Consider the following 15,419-nt stretch of genomic DNA (forward strand, 5'->3'; position numbering starts at 1 on the left):
TTGGTTTAAATTAAATGTTGATCAATGTTAAGATTTCTCTTGGAGCATACTTGTCTTGTATTTTTTTTTCTTGTGCTTTTATTTTAACCTTTATGTGTCTTTTTGTACATAATATTGAAATTTAAATATTCAATCTGTGAGTCCCTTTCTCTTAATTGGTGAATTAACATTTCTTGTAATTACTGATATATTATGCCTTTTCTATCTTCTTATGTTATATTTTCATAACATATATGAGTTTTCTTTTTTTTCCTATTTTCCATTGATTAGATCATGCTTTCTTCTGCTAGTTTAATATTTTGCATCTAAATTTATGCAAGCAGCCTGGCCATAATTTTCCTTTCTTTTAATTTCCTTGTCAAGTTTTTGAGTTAGGAAGTATTCCTTCTTTTTTTCATTCTCTGGAAGAATTTATGTAAGAGTGGTCTTGTTTCTTCCTTAAATGTTTGAAGGAAATCATCAGTGAATTGGCTGAACCTGGAGGTTTTATGTGTGGGATACAACACACAAAATAGCTATATGACTAATAGCTATATGACTGCTCAGATTTTCTCCTACTTCTTGTATTAGTTTTGGTTTATTGTGTTTTACAGTGAATTTGTCCATTTTGTCTATATTTCCAAATTAATTGGCATGAAGTTGCTCATATATTCTCTTTTTATCATCTTAACGAATATAGAGTCTGAAATGATATTCCCTTGCCTTTCTTGGCATTGATAACTGTGCCTTCCTTTTTTCATTTTTATTCAGCCTTTCAAAGGACTTTTCAATTTTATTAATTTATTCAAAGAACCAATTACGTCTTTGTTAAATCTCTTTATTATACATTTATTTTCTATTATATTAATGTCTTCTCTTTATCATTTTCTTCTTCCTACTTTCTTTGAACTCAGCATGTTATTCTTTCTTTTTCCAACTGTTTGTTATGGTATTTAGATCATTGCTTTTCAGTCTTCTTTTCTAATATGGTTTTAAGGCTATAATTTTCTGAGCATGACTTTATTTAGCTGCATCTCAAATATTTTGATACCTATTTTCACTGTCATCCAGCTAAAAATATTTTCTAATTTTTATTTTGGTTTTTTTCTTTGACTCAAGACTTATTTAGAAGTACAATGCTTAATTTCCAAATACATGGGAATTTTCTAGTTTTTGTTGTTACTGTTCCTGATGTGATTTTTAGTTTAATTCCACTATGGTGAAAGAACATTGTAGGATTTTCAGTCTTTGAAATGTGTCTTTCTTTTTTTTGTAAAGTATAGTTGATTTACAATACTGTGATAGTTTTCAGGTGTACAGCAAAGTGATTCGGTTATACATATATATATGTATATATCTATATATTTTTTCCTATTCTTTTCCATTATAGTTTATTACAAGATATTGAATATAGTTCCCTGGGCTATACAGTAAATCTTGTTGTTTACCTATTTTATATATAGTAGTGTGCATCTGTTAACCCCATATTCTCAATTCCCTTCCCCCACCTTCCCCCTTTGGTAACCGTAAGTTTGTTTTCTATGTCTGTGAGTCTGTTTCTGTTTTGTAAATATGTTCATTTGTACTATTTTTTAGATTCCACATATAAGTGATATTGTATAATATTTGTCTTTTTCTGCCTGACTTACTTCACTCAGGATGATAACCTCTAGGTCCATCCATGTTGCTGGACATTATTTCATTCTCTTTAATGGTTGAGTAATATTCCGTTATGTATATATACCACATCTTGTTTATCCATTCATCTGCTGATGAACACTTAGGTTGCTTCCATGTCTTGGCTATTATTATAAATACTGCTGCTATGAACATTAAGGTGCATGTATCTTTTAGAAATAAACTTTTCACCTTTTCCAGGTGTATGCCCAGGAGTGGGATTGCTGGATCATACAGTAGCTCTATTTTTAGTTTTTTAAGGAACCTCCATACTGGTCTCCATAGTGGCTGTACCAATTTGCACTCTTACCAACAGTGTAGGAGGGTTCTCTTTTCTCCACACCCTCTCCAGCATTTATTATTTGTAGACTTTTTGATGATGGCCATTCTGACCGGCGTGAGGTGATACCTCATTAGAGTTTTGATTTGCATTTCTCTAATAATTAGTGATGTTCATCTTTTCATGTGCCTGTTGGCCATTGATATGTGTTTTAAATGGGTTCACAGACCAGCCCAAGGTCAGTTTTGATAAGAACGTCATTGATAAGAACGTCTCTGTCATCCTTTCTGTACGCGTCTGTTAGGTCAGGCTTGTTACATGAGTCATTCCCATGTCCTATGTTGTTGCTAATATTCGTGTGCTTGTTCTATGAATATCAGAAAGTCGAGTCAGTCTCCCATTGTGATCATGGATTTCTCTGTTTCTCCTTTGGGTTCTGTCAATTTTTGCTTCATATTTTTGAATCTATATTAGTGGGCATATATAAACTTACAACTATTTTTTTCTGATATAAGTACAGCTGAACCAGCTTTCTTTTGGTTGGAGGGCATGTTATCTTTCCCCCAACCTCTTACGATGTTTCCAGCCTTTCTGTGCCCTTATTTTTAAAGTATGTCTTTTCAGACCTAATTAAACTTAAAAGCTTTTGCACAGCAAAGGAAACCATTGACAAAACAAAAAGACAACCTACTGAAGAGAGAAGATATTTGAAAATGGTATGACTGAAAAGGGGTTAGTATCCAACATATATAAACAGCTCACATAACATCAGAAAAGCAAACAACCCAATTAAAAAATAGGCAGACGACCTGAATAGACATTTTTCCAAAGAGGAAATGCAGATGGACAGCAGGCTCATGAAAAGATGTTCAACATCGCTAATCTTCAGGGGAATGCAAATCAAAACCACAATGAGATATCACCTCACATCAGTCAGAATGACTATCACCAGAAAGAACACAAATAACAAATATTGGCAAGCATGTGGAGAAAAGGAACCCTTGTACACTGTTGGTGGGAATGTAAATTAGTGCCAGCCACTATGGAGAACCGTATGGAGATATCTCAAAAAACTGAAAATATAACTACCATATGACCCAGCAATTCCACTCCTGGGTATATATCCAAAAAAACAAAACAAAACACTAATTTGAAAAGATACATGCACCCCAATGTTCACAGCAGCATTATCCATAATAGCCAAGACATGGAAGCAAGCTAAGTGTCCATCAACGATGAATGGATAAAGAAGATGTGGTGTGTACACACACACACACACACACACACACACACAATGCAGTACTGCTCAGCCATAGAAAAGAATGAAATCTTGCCATTTGCAGCAACATGGATGGATTTGGAGGGCATTATGCTAAGTGAAATGTCAGACAAATACTGTATGTTATCACTTATATGTGGAATCTAAAAAATACAACAAACTTGTGAATATAACAAAAAAGAAGCAGACTCACAGATACAGAGAACAAACTAGTGGTTACCAGTGGGGAGAGGGAAGGGAGGAGGGAAAACATATGGCTGGGGGATTAAGAGGTGCAAACTATTATGTATAAAATAAGCTAAAAGGATAGATTGTACAACATAGAGAATATAGCCAATATTTTATAATAACTATAAATGGAGTATAACCTTTAAAAATTGTGAATCACTATATTGTACAACTATAACATATAATATTGTACATCAACTATACTTTAATTGAAAAAGGTTTTAATAAATAAATAAATAAACTGTGTCTTTTGTAAGCAGCATATAGTTGGGTTTGGAGTTTTTGTTCAGTGTGACTATCATATTCTTTTAATTAGAGATTTTAGTCTTTTAAATTTAATGTAATCACTTATATTTTTTGGATGTGTTATACTGTTTTTATTTATCCTGTTTTATCTTCCATTTTCTTTTCTTTCTTGCCTTCCTTTGGATTTATGTTTTTTTTTCTCTATTAGCTTTTGGTTTTACAGTCTTTTAATGTTCTCATAATGGTTAGATGACAGCATGAATCATTGACTCATTACAGTCCGTCATATATTAGTACTTTTACCACTTCCCAGACAACGCTCTGATCTCAGAACCTTTCAACTCTCTGCACCCCTTCCTACCTTTTGTGTTATTCCTAATCATACATCTTACTTCTGCATATGTTTAAATCCCATAAGATGATAATACCATTGTTTTTTACAGTAAATAACCTATCATTATGAAATGTTCTCCAACTCTAGTATGTGTCTTATCCTAAAGTCTTCTTTGTCTGATATTTTCTACAAAGGCTTTCTTTGGTTAGCGTGTTCATCATATATCTTTTCCCATCTTTTTACCATCAACCTTTCTGTGCTTTTATATTTATGGTGTATCTTTTCTAGGCAGTGGTTTTGTTTTTTTAAAATTTATTTTATTTATTCATTTATTTTTGGCTGCATTGGGTCTTCGTTGCTGCGCACAGGCTTTCTCTAGTTGCAACCAGTGGGGGCTACTCTTCGTTGCAGTGTCCGGGCTTCTCATTGCAGTGGCTTCTCTTGTTGCAGAGCATGGGCTCTAGGTGCACGGGCTTCAGTAGTTGTGGCACATGGGCTCAGTAGTTGTGGCTCGTGGGCTCTAGAGCGCAGGCTCAGTAGTTGTGGCGCACAGGCTTAGTTGCTCCGCAGCATGTGGGATCTTCCTGGACCAGGGCTCGAACCCGTGTCCCCTGCATTGGCAGGTGGATTCTTAACCACTGCACCACCAGGGAAGGCCCTAGGCAGTGTTTCTAACATGTAATCCGTTCTGCCAATCTTTGTTTCTAAATTGGAGTATCTTACTCATTTACATATAATTGCTGATACATTTAGGTATAAATTGCTCCTTTTAGTGTTGTTTTCTATTTGTCCTATTTTTTCTATACTTCTTTTTCTCTCTCTTTTTGCCTTTTTTGGGCTTAAGTATTTTTTGTTATTTCATTTCCCCCTCTATTACCTTGTTAGTTATATATACTTTCACTATTCTTTTAGAAACTATTCTAGAGACTACTACAAGCATCCTTCACTTATAAAAATGTAACATAAAGTCATACTTTTACCACTTCTCAGACTATATAACACTTTAACTCCATTTATCTCCCTCTCCTGCCTTTTGTACTATTGTTTTCATTTACTTTTAATTCTGCATATATTTTGAACTACACAAAGCATTATGATATGGTTTTGTACAGTCAATATTCGCTTTAACTTTGCTTATAAGATCCCTTCCATTGCTCTTTATTCCTTCCTGCATATCCGTGCTTCCACATGGAGTTGTTTTTCTTCTGTCTTAGCATTTCTTTTAGTGCAAGTATTCAATTGACAAATTATCTCAGTTTTTGTTCGTCCAAAACATTTTTTATTCTGCCTTTATTTTTGAGGAATATTTGTGCTGGATGTAGAATTCTAGTTTGCCACATTTGAGCTTTTTTTTTTTTTTTTTAGTATCTTTATAATTTCATTCCTTTTTTTTCTATTTTCCGTTATTTTTGTCAAGAAGTCACTGTTATTTATATTGTTGCTTTTTTGGAGGCAATCAATCATTTATTCTAGCTGTTTTTTAGATTTTCTATGTTGTTGGTTTTCAGCAGTTTTATATTATGCTTAGATGTGGTTTTCTTTGGATCTGTCTTGCTTGTGGTTTGTACTGTTCCCTTTATCTGTGGTTTTATGTCTTTCGTCATCTTTGGAAACTTCTCAGTCATTATCTCTTTAAGTTCTGCTTCTCTCTCCTGTCTCCTCTGCTTCTGGGACTGAGGTTACACCTATGTTAGAACTTTTCACCATATTCTGTGTGTCTCTTATTCTCTTTTCTGTATTCTCCATCTTTTTTCTCTACATGCCTCAGGCTAGACATTTTATCTAATCTTCAATTACTTTGTCTACCTTCCACCCAATAGCCTTTTCTACAGGCATGACCAATAGGCTGTTAAAGTTAAACCCTACTTGAGTAAACTTTTGAGTTCTTAATTTTATTTACTGTATTTTTCAGTTGTACAACCTGCCATTTAATTAATTTGTGTAGTTTTCAATTCTTTACTTAAATTCTCAGCTTGTCATCTAATCTCTGAAACATGTTAATCACAGCCGCCCTAATGTCTATAACTGATAACTGCAATATCTATGTCTCCCATAGATCTGTTTCTATTGTTTCTCTCTTGGTTTTTAGTCATTTGATCTTGTTTCCTGGGATGCCAGGTGATTTGGGATCAAATAGTGTGAAAGAAAATGAGAGTTTACAGCTATGAATAGTGTTATCTTCCTCAAAAGATAGTATAGTCTTGCTTCTGGCAGACAGTCAGACTGAGGGCAGATTGCCTTAGTCCTATCATGGATTGATCCATTGGGAAGATGAGCTTCAGTCTTTGTGAAAGCTAGTAAATTTCAAGATCACATTTTCCCCTAGACTATCAAGGATCCTCTTTCTTTTTTTTTTTTTAAGATTTATTTATTTTTTTAATTTTTATTTTTGGCTGCATCAGGTCTTAGTTGTGGCACACAGGATCTTCATTGCGGCGCATGGGCTTCTCTCTAGTTGTGGCATGCGGGTTTTCTTTTCTGTAGTTGCGGCACGCAGGCTTTCTAGTTGAGACGCACGAGCTCAGTAGTTGCAGCGTGTGGACTTAGTTGCCCCGAGGCCTGTGGGATCTTAGTTCCCTGACCAGGGATTGAACCCACATCCCCTGCATTGTAAGACGGATTCTTTACCACTGGACCACCAGGGAAGTCCTGGATCCTTTTTTTTGATAAGCCCTGAACCTCAAGTTGTTCTCCAGTCCCATAGGCTTCAGGAAGCTAAAATCAGCCTTTCAACTATCACTTCAAAATCAGCAAATTCCTCAAGGGAGAGTGTGGCCCCAAACATCAGGCTTACATTTCTACATGTTCCTTTCTCCGAAGCCATAGCCTTTCAAGTTCTTACTGCCTTGGGCTTTTTTCTTACTGTTCTCTCACGCCTTCAAACAGATGCTTTTTAATATTTTCTTCAGCAATTATAATTGTTCTACATGGCAATTCATCTACAACATGCTAGTCTGCCACTACCAAAAGTAGACAACTCTCCAGATTGTTTAAAAGTTATATACTTAAAACTTGTTCTTATGCTTTTTGCCCTTAAGAATCATACCTATTCATTTCTTAGCTCATTCACTCACTAAATACTTGTTGAATATTTTCTGTGTTCCAATCACTGTTTTAGGTGCTAGGGTAAATACTCATGTTCTTTTGTTCGTCTTTTGATTACTTAAAATGATCAATATTTACATCTTCTTTCTAATGAAACACATAATTTAGCATGTCCTTATGTCCCTTTAATATCCCTTTTCCACTCCACTCCTATGTTAATATTGTCTAGAGTTTCTGTCTTGCAGTTACAGATTTCTCTGTTTCATTTGATCTGAGCTTTTTTGAGAAAAAGAAAAGCCAACAATGAATTTGCCAAAATATTGTATTCCCCTTACTTCCCAGATCTCTTATAGCAACACCTGAAGTTGTTTATTTTATTATGGAATACTTCTTCTGAAGTTTTCTCTGAGGAGCTTTGTATGGCAAACTTTCCCACCCATCAGGTGTTTATCAAGTTCCGTTTCCTGAAGAAGTTCTCTCTGGAGCCTCTGCCCTGTTCCATCTGGACTGATTGCCCTCTAGGCCTGGCGTGTACCGTCAGCCTGTGCTGCTCCTCACCATCCTCCGGGGCCCCTCTGCTCCTCTCCCGTACTGGACTCCCTCTTCCTACCTCCCTTTCTTGGGTTACTCCATTGTCTTGGTGGAGCATATCCTTATTTGGCCCCCTCAGAAACGGTACATGGAAGGTTAATTTTTAGAGAACTTACCTGTCTGAAAATGTCTCACATTTGGTTGATATTTTGGCTGGGGATATAAATCTATGTTGGAGATGGTTTTCTTTCCGATTTCTGAAGGCAGGGTTCCATTATAATATTTTGTGGGTTTTTTTTCTTCATTTGCTAGAAGTTTTTCTTCTTAACAGGTCTTTTCCAAGTTCTATCTATCTCTTGCAAAAAGAGAGGTTACCATGTACAACTCTCTGCTAACTAATGTGTAAGTTTTAATGATATAAATGGTTTTCTAGGAAAATATAAATTACCTACAAGGATCTGAGAAAAGGCAGAAAGCCCAAAAGACCAATAACCTTTTCAGAGGAAACAGAAAAAGAAGGAAGAACTGCAGTTCCACAAACATCAAAAAAAAAAAAAAGCGTCCAGGCCAAACAGTGCTTTCAGACCTCCAAAGGACGGATGATTCCTGTGGTTTAAGCTGGTCCTCAGGCCCAGAACATGAACAGGCCCACCCTTCTCTCTGTGGCTGGTCAGGGGAGTTGTTTCAGGAAGGCAGGGTGGCCGCCTGTAGGAAAGCGGGTTGGCCGAGTCGAAGGCAAGCCCACGACAGGGGCTTCCGGCTCCTTTCTGTCCTCTGCGTCGCTGCCAAGTTCACAACCGCAGCCATAACAGCAAGTCTGCCTCTGGAAACCAGCCTGCCCCGATTGCCTGTTGCCCCTGTTTTCTCCAGTCGCCGGCACTGGAACTGGGTGCTGCTCTCACCCCCGGGACAGAATTCACAGAGAGCGGCTGCCTGTGGTTGTGAGGGCCGCATGTTCTCTCTTGACAGTGTTTGCCCGGCCCTTTCCAGCTTTGGGATAATCCCCTTTCACCAAGGAAGCAAAAGCAATAAGGAGCCCGTGTCCCTGGGCTCTCCCGTGTCTGCAGCCTACGGGTGGGGGAGGGGGGCCATGTCTGTGCTGGGTCGGCCTTGACCAAAGAGCCTGGCTCGGGGTGGGGGGGGGGCAGGGAGCTGGGGGAGCGGGGACACTCCCTCGGTGGTACTGAAGCAATCGGGCTCTTCCGTAGGCTTGGGGGCCACCTGCAGCTGCCGCTGCCCTGGCACACATCTCGGGCCACCGCTCCCAGGAGACAACCAGGTGGGACCTTAGAAGGGGACACCTGGGAGCCCATTCCTTCCAAGCCGGTCTGCTCTCCCTCTGCGCCTGGGCTGTTGACCACCTCTGCTGACCACGCCGTGGGGTGCAGACTGGAGGCCTGTCCTAGCAGCCCTGATGCAGGCAGTGAGGCGCTTTGGCCTCCTTTTCCCTGTGGGATTCTGACTTACCTGCCCTGGCGCCTGAGGGGCCCCTTGTGAGCTTCCTGTGTTCGCGGGTGCAAAGCCGGCCCCTCTGCACTCCCTGCCCCGTCTCTGCCTGGCACTCGCAGGCCTGACTGCAGTGTCTCCCCTGCTTCTCAGCTGCCCAGGGGCGGCCTCTGGCATAGCTGCAAGGTCAAGCATAGGTTTGCCAAAGATTTAGATAGAATTTTACTTACATAATTTTTGTACAGATCTCATTTCATTTTTCTATTTCTCACCAACGAACTGGAATCCAGGCTTGGCTTCATTGAATTGGGGAACCTCTGACCTCTCACACACCCTGGCCTCTGGACCACCCACTGTGACTGCATCCAGCTGTCGTTCATGGTCCAAGGCCATGTATGGGGGGCACTTCGTTCCTCACCCCACATCCAAGTCACTGTCTCCACTCAGCTTTGTCTTCCTTTGCCAGATTCCATTCCTGTCCATTCTTTCTCTGTCTCGGCCTCTGTCTCTCTTGTACACACACTTCTGTGCTTTTGATTCTTATTCCTTTGTTTTTTTGTTTTTTGTTTTCAAAACCTGGATCTCATTGTGTAAGCATTTTAAGTATTTTAAGGTTCATATGCTGTGGTAATCTGAATAATGGCCCCCAGAAGATATCTGCATCTTAAACCCTGGAACCTGTGAAGGTTGCCTTATATGGAGAAAGATCTTTGCAGCATGATTAAGTTAATGATCCTGAGATGAGAAGATTATCCTGGTTATTGGAGTGGGCTCTAAATGCCGTCACAGGGCCCTTATAAGAGCCGGATGAGGGAGACTTGACACAGAGAAGAGGAGGCCCCGCGACCGCAGGAAGGAGACTGGAGGGATGTGACCAAAGGCTGGAAGAAGCAAGGAATAGAGTCTTGCCCTAGAGCATCCAGCAGGAGCAGCGCCCTGCCGACTCCTTGATTCTGGCCCAGCGGTGCTGATTTCAGACTTCTGACCCCCAGAACTGTGAGGGAATAAATATCCCTTGTTTTAAGCCACCAAATTTGTGGCAATTCATTACAGCAGCCACAGGAAGCTAATACATATGCCAACCTCTCAACGATTCTTTCAAGCTCCAGGTTTATGGAATATCTGCTCTGTATCTACTTATTAGTGGCCACTGCAGCAGGTAAATGCAATTAATGAAAAGTTTATACTTTTCTCCTGGTATGCAGTCCCACGAGAATACAGGTGGCCTCATTCCCTGTCATTGTGTCTGAGCACAATATAAGGAGCCAGAGAAACGTGTACTTCACAAAGGCCCCCAAACTCTCCCTAAACCTGGAACTGGTAACGGGAGACACAGTGTGCAGTTCAGTGGATGAGAACATAGACTAAAAACCAGGAGATCAAGACTAATCAGATAAACATTTGAATGGCTGTTTTAGTACCAGACAATTAGATTTCAGGACAAGGACTATTACCAAGGACAGAGAGGGACACTTCATAAAAGGGCCAATTCATCAAGAAAACGTAACACTTCTATATAGGCTGCATCTAATAGGAGAGATGCAGAATACATGAAGCAAACCTGATGGAGCTGAAATGACAAATGCACAAATCCACGAGTCCGGTTGGAGATTTCAACACTACTTTCTTAATAATTAATAACAAGTACAAGGAAGGTCAGAAAGTATACGGAAGACCTGAATAACATTATCAACAACTGCAGAATATACTGCATTTTACATGCACAATAAAGCATTCATCAAGATAGACCGCATGCTTGGCCATAAGACGAGTGTCAATAAATTTAAAAGGACTGAAATCGCAGAGACTATGTTCTCTAATACAGTGAAATTAAATATGGAATCAAGAACAAAAATATGTGTAGAAAATCCCCAAATATTTGGAAATAAAGATGACATTTCTAAATAACCCATAGGTCAAAGCAAAAAGTCAGAAGGGAAATTAGAAAATATTTTGAGCCAAATGAAAACGAAAACACATGTCAAAAATTTTGGGAGGCAGCTATAGAAGCACTTAGAAATTTATGACATTACATGTTTATAATAGAAAATAAGAAAAGTCTAAATAAATTATCAAAGCTTCTAAGCTTCTACCTTAAGAAGCTAGAAAAATAAGAGTAATTTAAATCCTAAGTAAGTAGAAGGAAGCTAGGAAGAGTGGAAACCAATTTAATAGAAACAGAAAAATAGTTGAGAAAATCAAGGATTTTCCCACAGAAGCAGGATTTTCGAAAAGATGAATAAAATTGATAAACCCCTGGAGAGACTGATCAAGAAAAAGAGAGAAAACCCACAAATTACTAATATCAGGAGTAAAAAAGGGTACATCAGGGGACTTCCCTGGCGGTCCAGTGGTTGGGACTCCATGCTTCCACTACAGGGGGCATGGGTTTGATCCCGGGTCGGGGAACCAGGATCCCGCAAGCTGTGCAGCGTGGCCAAAAAAAAAAAAAAAAAAAAAGTACATCAGCATAATCTTTACAGATACTAAAAGAATAACGGGAAGATGTAATGAGCACAAAGACACACACACACAACAGATACGTTGATTAACTGTGTGGATGACGATGATTCACTGTTCAGTGAGTGGAGGTGGATCCTCACACGGTCTGCGTCCTCATCATCCTCACGCTGAGTGATCTGGGGAGGGCGGTGGCGGGGAGGGTTATCTTGCTGTCTAGGGTGGCAGAGGTGGGGGGGGGGGGAGGCAGGAGAGGCAGGTACACCCAGTGTAACATCACGGAGATACAGCGTAATCTCTGCCTGACTTTCCTGCTTTTTCATTTCTCTAAAGATGTTTCCATATGGCACCAATCCTTCTTCCAACATTTGCTTCAGTTTCATAGAGGGGTTCACGTCACGAAAGAAGTCAAAAGCAGTCTGGAATATCGGAGCCCTTCTGCCAGGTCATCTAACGTCAGTTTGTTCCTGGCACTGCTTCTTCTATGTCTTCCTCTTTGGCTGGCGCTGGTGGGGAAGCTCTCATCTTCATCGAGTTGTCTTCTGTTCACTTCTCTGGTGTGGTGTCTGTCAGCTCTTGAATTTCTCCAAGATCCGTATCCTGAAACCCTTCACCCCCCACCTTTTTTTGCCCGGCTCACAATTTCTTTCATGATTTCCTTGACGGGCTCCACCGTAAATCCTGTGAAGTCATACACAACACCTGGTCACAGTTTTTTCCAGCAGGATTTTATTGTTTGGGGCTTGATGGCTTTCACAGCTTTTCTGTAACAATGATGGCATCTTCAATGGTGTAACCCTTCCAGGCTGTCATGATGTTGTCTCTATCAGGGTTCCCTTCCATAGCATTGACGATCCTTTGCATAGAGCACCGTGTATAATGAGCCTCAAAGGTCCTTATGGCCCCTGATCTAACAGCTAAATAGAGACGTTGTGTCCGGGGGCAAGTAGACCACTTTGACACCTTCGGGGTTGCACCCATGGAGTTCTGGGTGGCCAGGAGGGCATTGCCCAGTATCAAAAGAACTTTAAAGGCAGTCCCTTCTTGGCAAGATACTTCCTAACTTCAGGGACAAAGCACTGATGGAACCAATCCCGAAAAAGGGCTCTCATTGTCCAGGCCTTCTTCTTGTCCAACCAAAAGACTGACAGCTGCTGTTCATCGTCTCCCTTTAAGGCTCGGGGGTCAGCAGCGTGATCGGTGGAGGGCAGTCCTGACCATAAACCTGACTGCACTCGTACAAAACAGGAGTCAGCCCTTCCCTTCCTGCCTTAAATCCTGCTGTTCACTTCCTCTTTACTGGTGAGTGCCCTTTGTGGCACTTTTTTCCAGAATAAGGCACTTTCATCTGCATTACAAACCTGTTCAGGCAGATATCCTTTCTCCCCAGTGATTTTCTTAACAGCGTCTAGGACCTCGTCTGCTGCCCCTTGGTCAGCAGAAGCTGCTTCTCCTGTTATCTTTACATGTTTAAAGCCAATCCTTTTACTAAAATTATTAAACCATCCTTTGCTGGCATTAAATTCTCCAGCTTTAGATCCTTCACCTTCCTTTTGCTTTAAGTTGTCATGTAATGACTTCACTTTTTCTTGAATCATATTAGAGTCTATGGCAATCCTGCACCCACATACAAGGTGCATTTTCAATACAAGATAAAGAGGTATTTTGCGAAAAGTCCAAGGTTTTTGTGCCTGCTGGCATAGCTGCAGCGACTGCTTCACGAATTTCCTTTTGTTTTCTTACAACGGTCCTTAGGCTGAATTCATTTATCTTGAAATGGCGGCAACCGCAGCTGCAGACCTCGATCTACTGTACATATCATGCAATTCAACCTTTTCTCATAACGTCACTTCTCTCTGCCTCTTGGGGGCACGTCCAGCAGCACTAGCGGCACTCCGTGTGGGCTCCATGGTGTTACTGAGGGCTTACGATACGGCGCTAAACATGATGAAAGATGTGTGCGGACCATGAGAGATCACTCCCTACTGCGGTTCCCGATTTACTGGAGAGACAAACTCCTCACGTGGAAGTGACCAGCGTCACGGGGCATTTTAAGTGGACACTTGAAACACTTGAGCTCAGCACAGTAGCAACAGGAGGAGACCAGGAAATCGTTAATGGCAGCACAGGGTGCACCGCAGTTCATTCACGCAGGGATGATTTCATACTGCAGCTTCACGTTTGTCTGTCAACGGCACCGTGTACGTTCTGTGTTTGTGTGCTTACGTTTTGATAAATTTTAACATTTCATAATAGATGTGTGCCCATTTTATGGTAGCAAATGATAAACTAAATTATTATCTACATGTATTTTATGCATTCATGACACACCTAACCTTTTCTTAATATTTTTCAATATTCAGGCTACAAAGTTCGTCTCCGGGTTTTTCAAATTGTTGCAAATCTCCAAAAAAATTTTCACTCTATTTATTGAAAAAAATATACATATATAAGTGGACCCACAAAGTTGAAACCTGTGTTCTTTGAGGATCAACTATGCTTTCAGAACAACGTGAAATAGTGGAGGTAGTGGGTATCCTGGCCGTGGAGCTTCCTCAGGATAAGAAGCTAGCTTTAGGAGTGAGGTGTGTTGCTTTGTAAGTTTAAGGAAGTATCCAGCTATTCCTATTTTCTCAAGAGTTTTTCCTAGGAGTAGGATTGGATTGGATTGGAGTTGGATTTTGTCACAGGGTTTTTTTCAGCAACAATGTAGATGAGCATGTAGTTTTCTCCTTAGTCGTATTCATCTGGTGAATTATATTAATGGACTTCCTAACACTGAACCAGCCTTGCTTTCCTGGTATAAACTCTGCTTGGCCGTGAGGTGCTATTTTCTTAATGTGGAGTTGGACTCTGTTTGCAAATATTCTATTTAAGATTATTACATCAATCAATATTCATAAATTTTATATTTTGAATAAATTTTAAGATTTTTAAAGAAAAAAATCAATATTCATAGGCAGTATAATTTTCCTTTTGTATGCTCTCTTTATCATGTTTTGGTATAACTGTTATACTTTCTTAATAAAATTAATTTGGAAGTTTTTGTTCATTTTCTACACTCTGAAACAATTTGTACAGCATGGGGACTCTCTGGTCTCTAAAGGTTTGATAGAATTCTCCTTTGAAAGCATCTGAGCCTGGTGTTTTTGTGGGATAGTTCCTTAATAATTTTCTCTATTTCTTCTATAGACATTGGTCTGTTTAACTTTCATCTCTACTGGAGTCAGTTTTTATAACTGTGTTTTCTTAAGAAATTGTCCATTTCACCTGGGTTTTAAAATGTACTTACATAGCATTGTGCAAAATAATTTTTAAGGTTTTTTTTTTAACTTCCTACATATCTGCTGCTACTTTCCCCCATTGTTTCTTATTTTGTATATCTGTGTTTGCCCTTTTGATTAAACTAGCTAATGGTTTATTTTCTATAAGAACTAGGATTTTTATTTACTAATGATCTGTTTTGCTGTTCTCTACTTAATTTCTTTTTCTCATTAATTTCTGCTCCCATCTTTATTCTAGCTTTATTATTTCACTGCTTGTGTATTCTTTTGATTTTCTTGTTTTTTTCCCTTGTGTTTATTTAATTCATATACTTTTATTCTGTAATTTTTATTAATATAGGCATTTAGGGTTATGAAATTTCCACACTGTTTTAATGTAATCCATTGGTTCTGACATATGGTGTTTTCATTAGAAACTATGTGATTTCTGTTTATATTTCTCTTCAATCAAAAGTTGACTGATAGAAGTGTTTTGTTTTATTTCTAGCTAGATGGGCTTTTGGGATTTTGTTTTTGTCTTTAATTTCTAGTTTTCTTGTACTGTGATCAGAGTGTTATTTTAATATTCCTACTATGTGCGGCCTTTTGAGGTTTTTTGTGTGCCCTGGTGCATGATGTGTTATTGTGCGT

At 39.4% G+C, this 15,419-nt stretch overlaps 1 protein-coding gene across 5 annotated transcripts in view; it reads left to right on the forward strand.

Annotated features, from left to right (window-relative positions):
• POLN (DNA polymerase nu) overlaps nucleotides 1–15,419 on the forward strand; it is a 177,576-nt gene that overhangs the window by 132,798 nt on the left and 29,359 nt on the right. The gene's annotated exons all lie outside the window — the stretch shown is intronic.

The sequence above is a fragment of the Balaenoptera borealis genome (assembly GCF_965194805.1).
Source record: "Balaenoptera borealis genome assembly, chromosome: 4".
In the NCBI taxonomy this organism is placed as follows: Eukaryota; Metazoa; Chordata; class Mammalia; order Artiodactyla; family Balaenopteridae; genus Balaenoptera; species Balaenoptera borealis.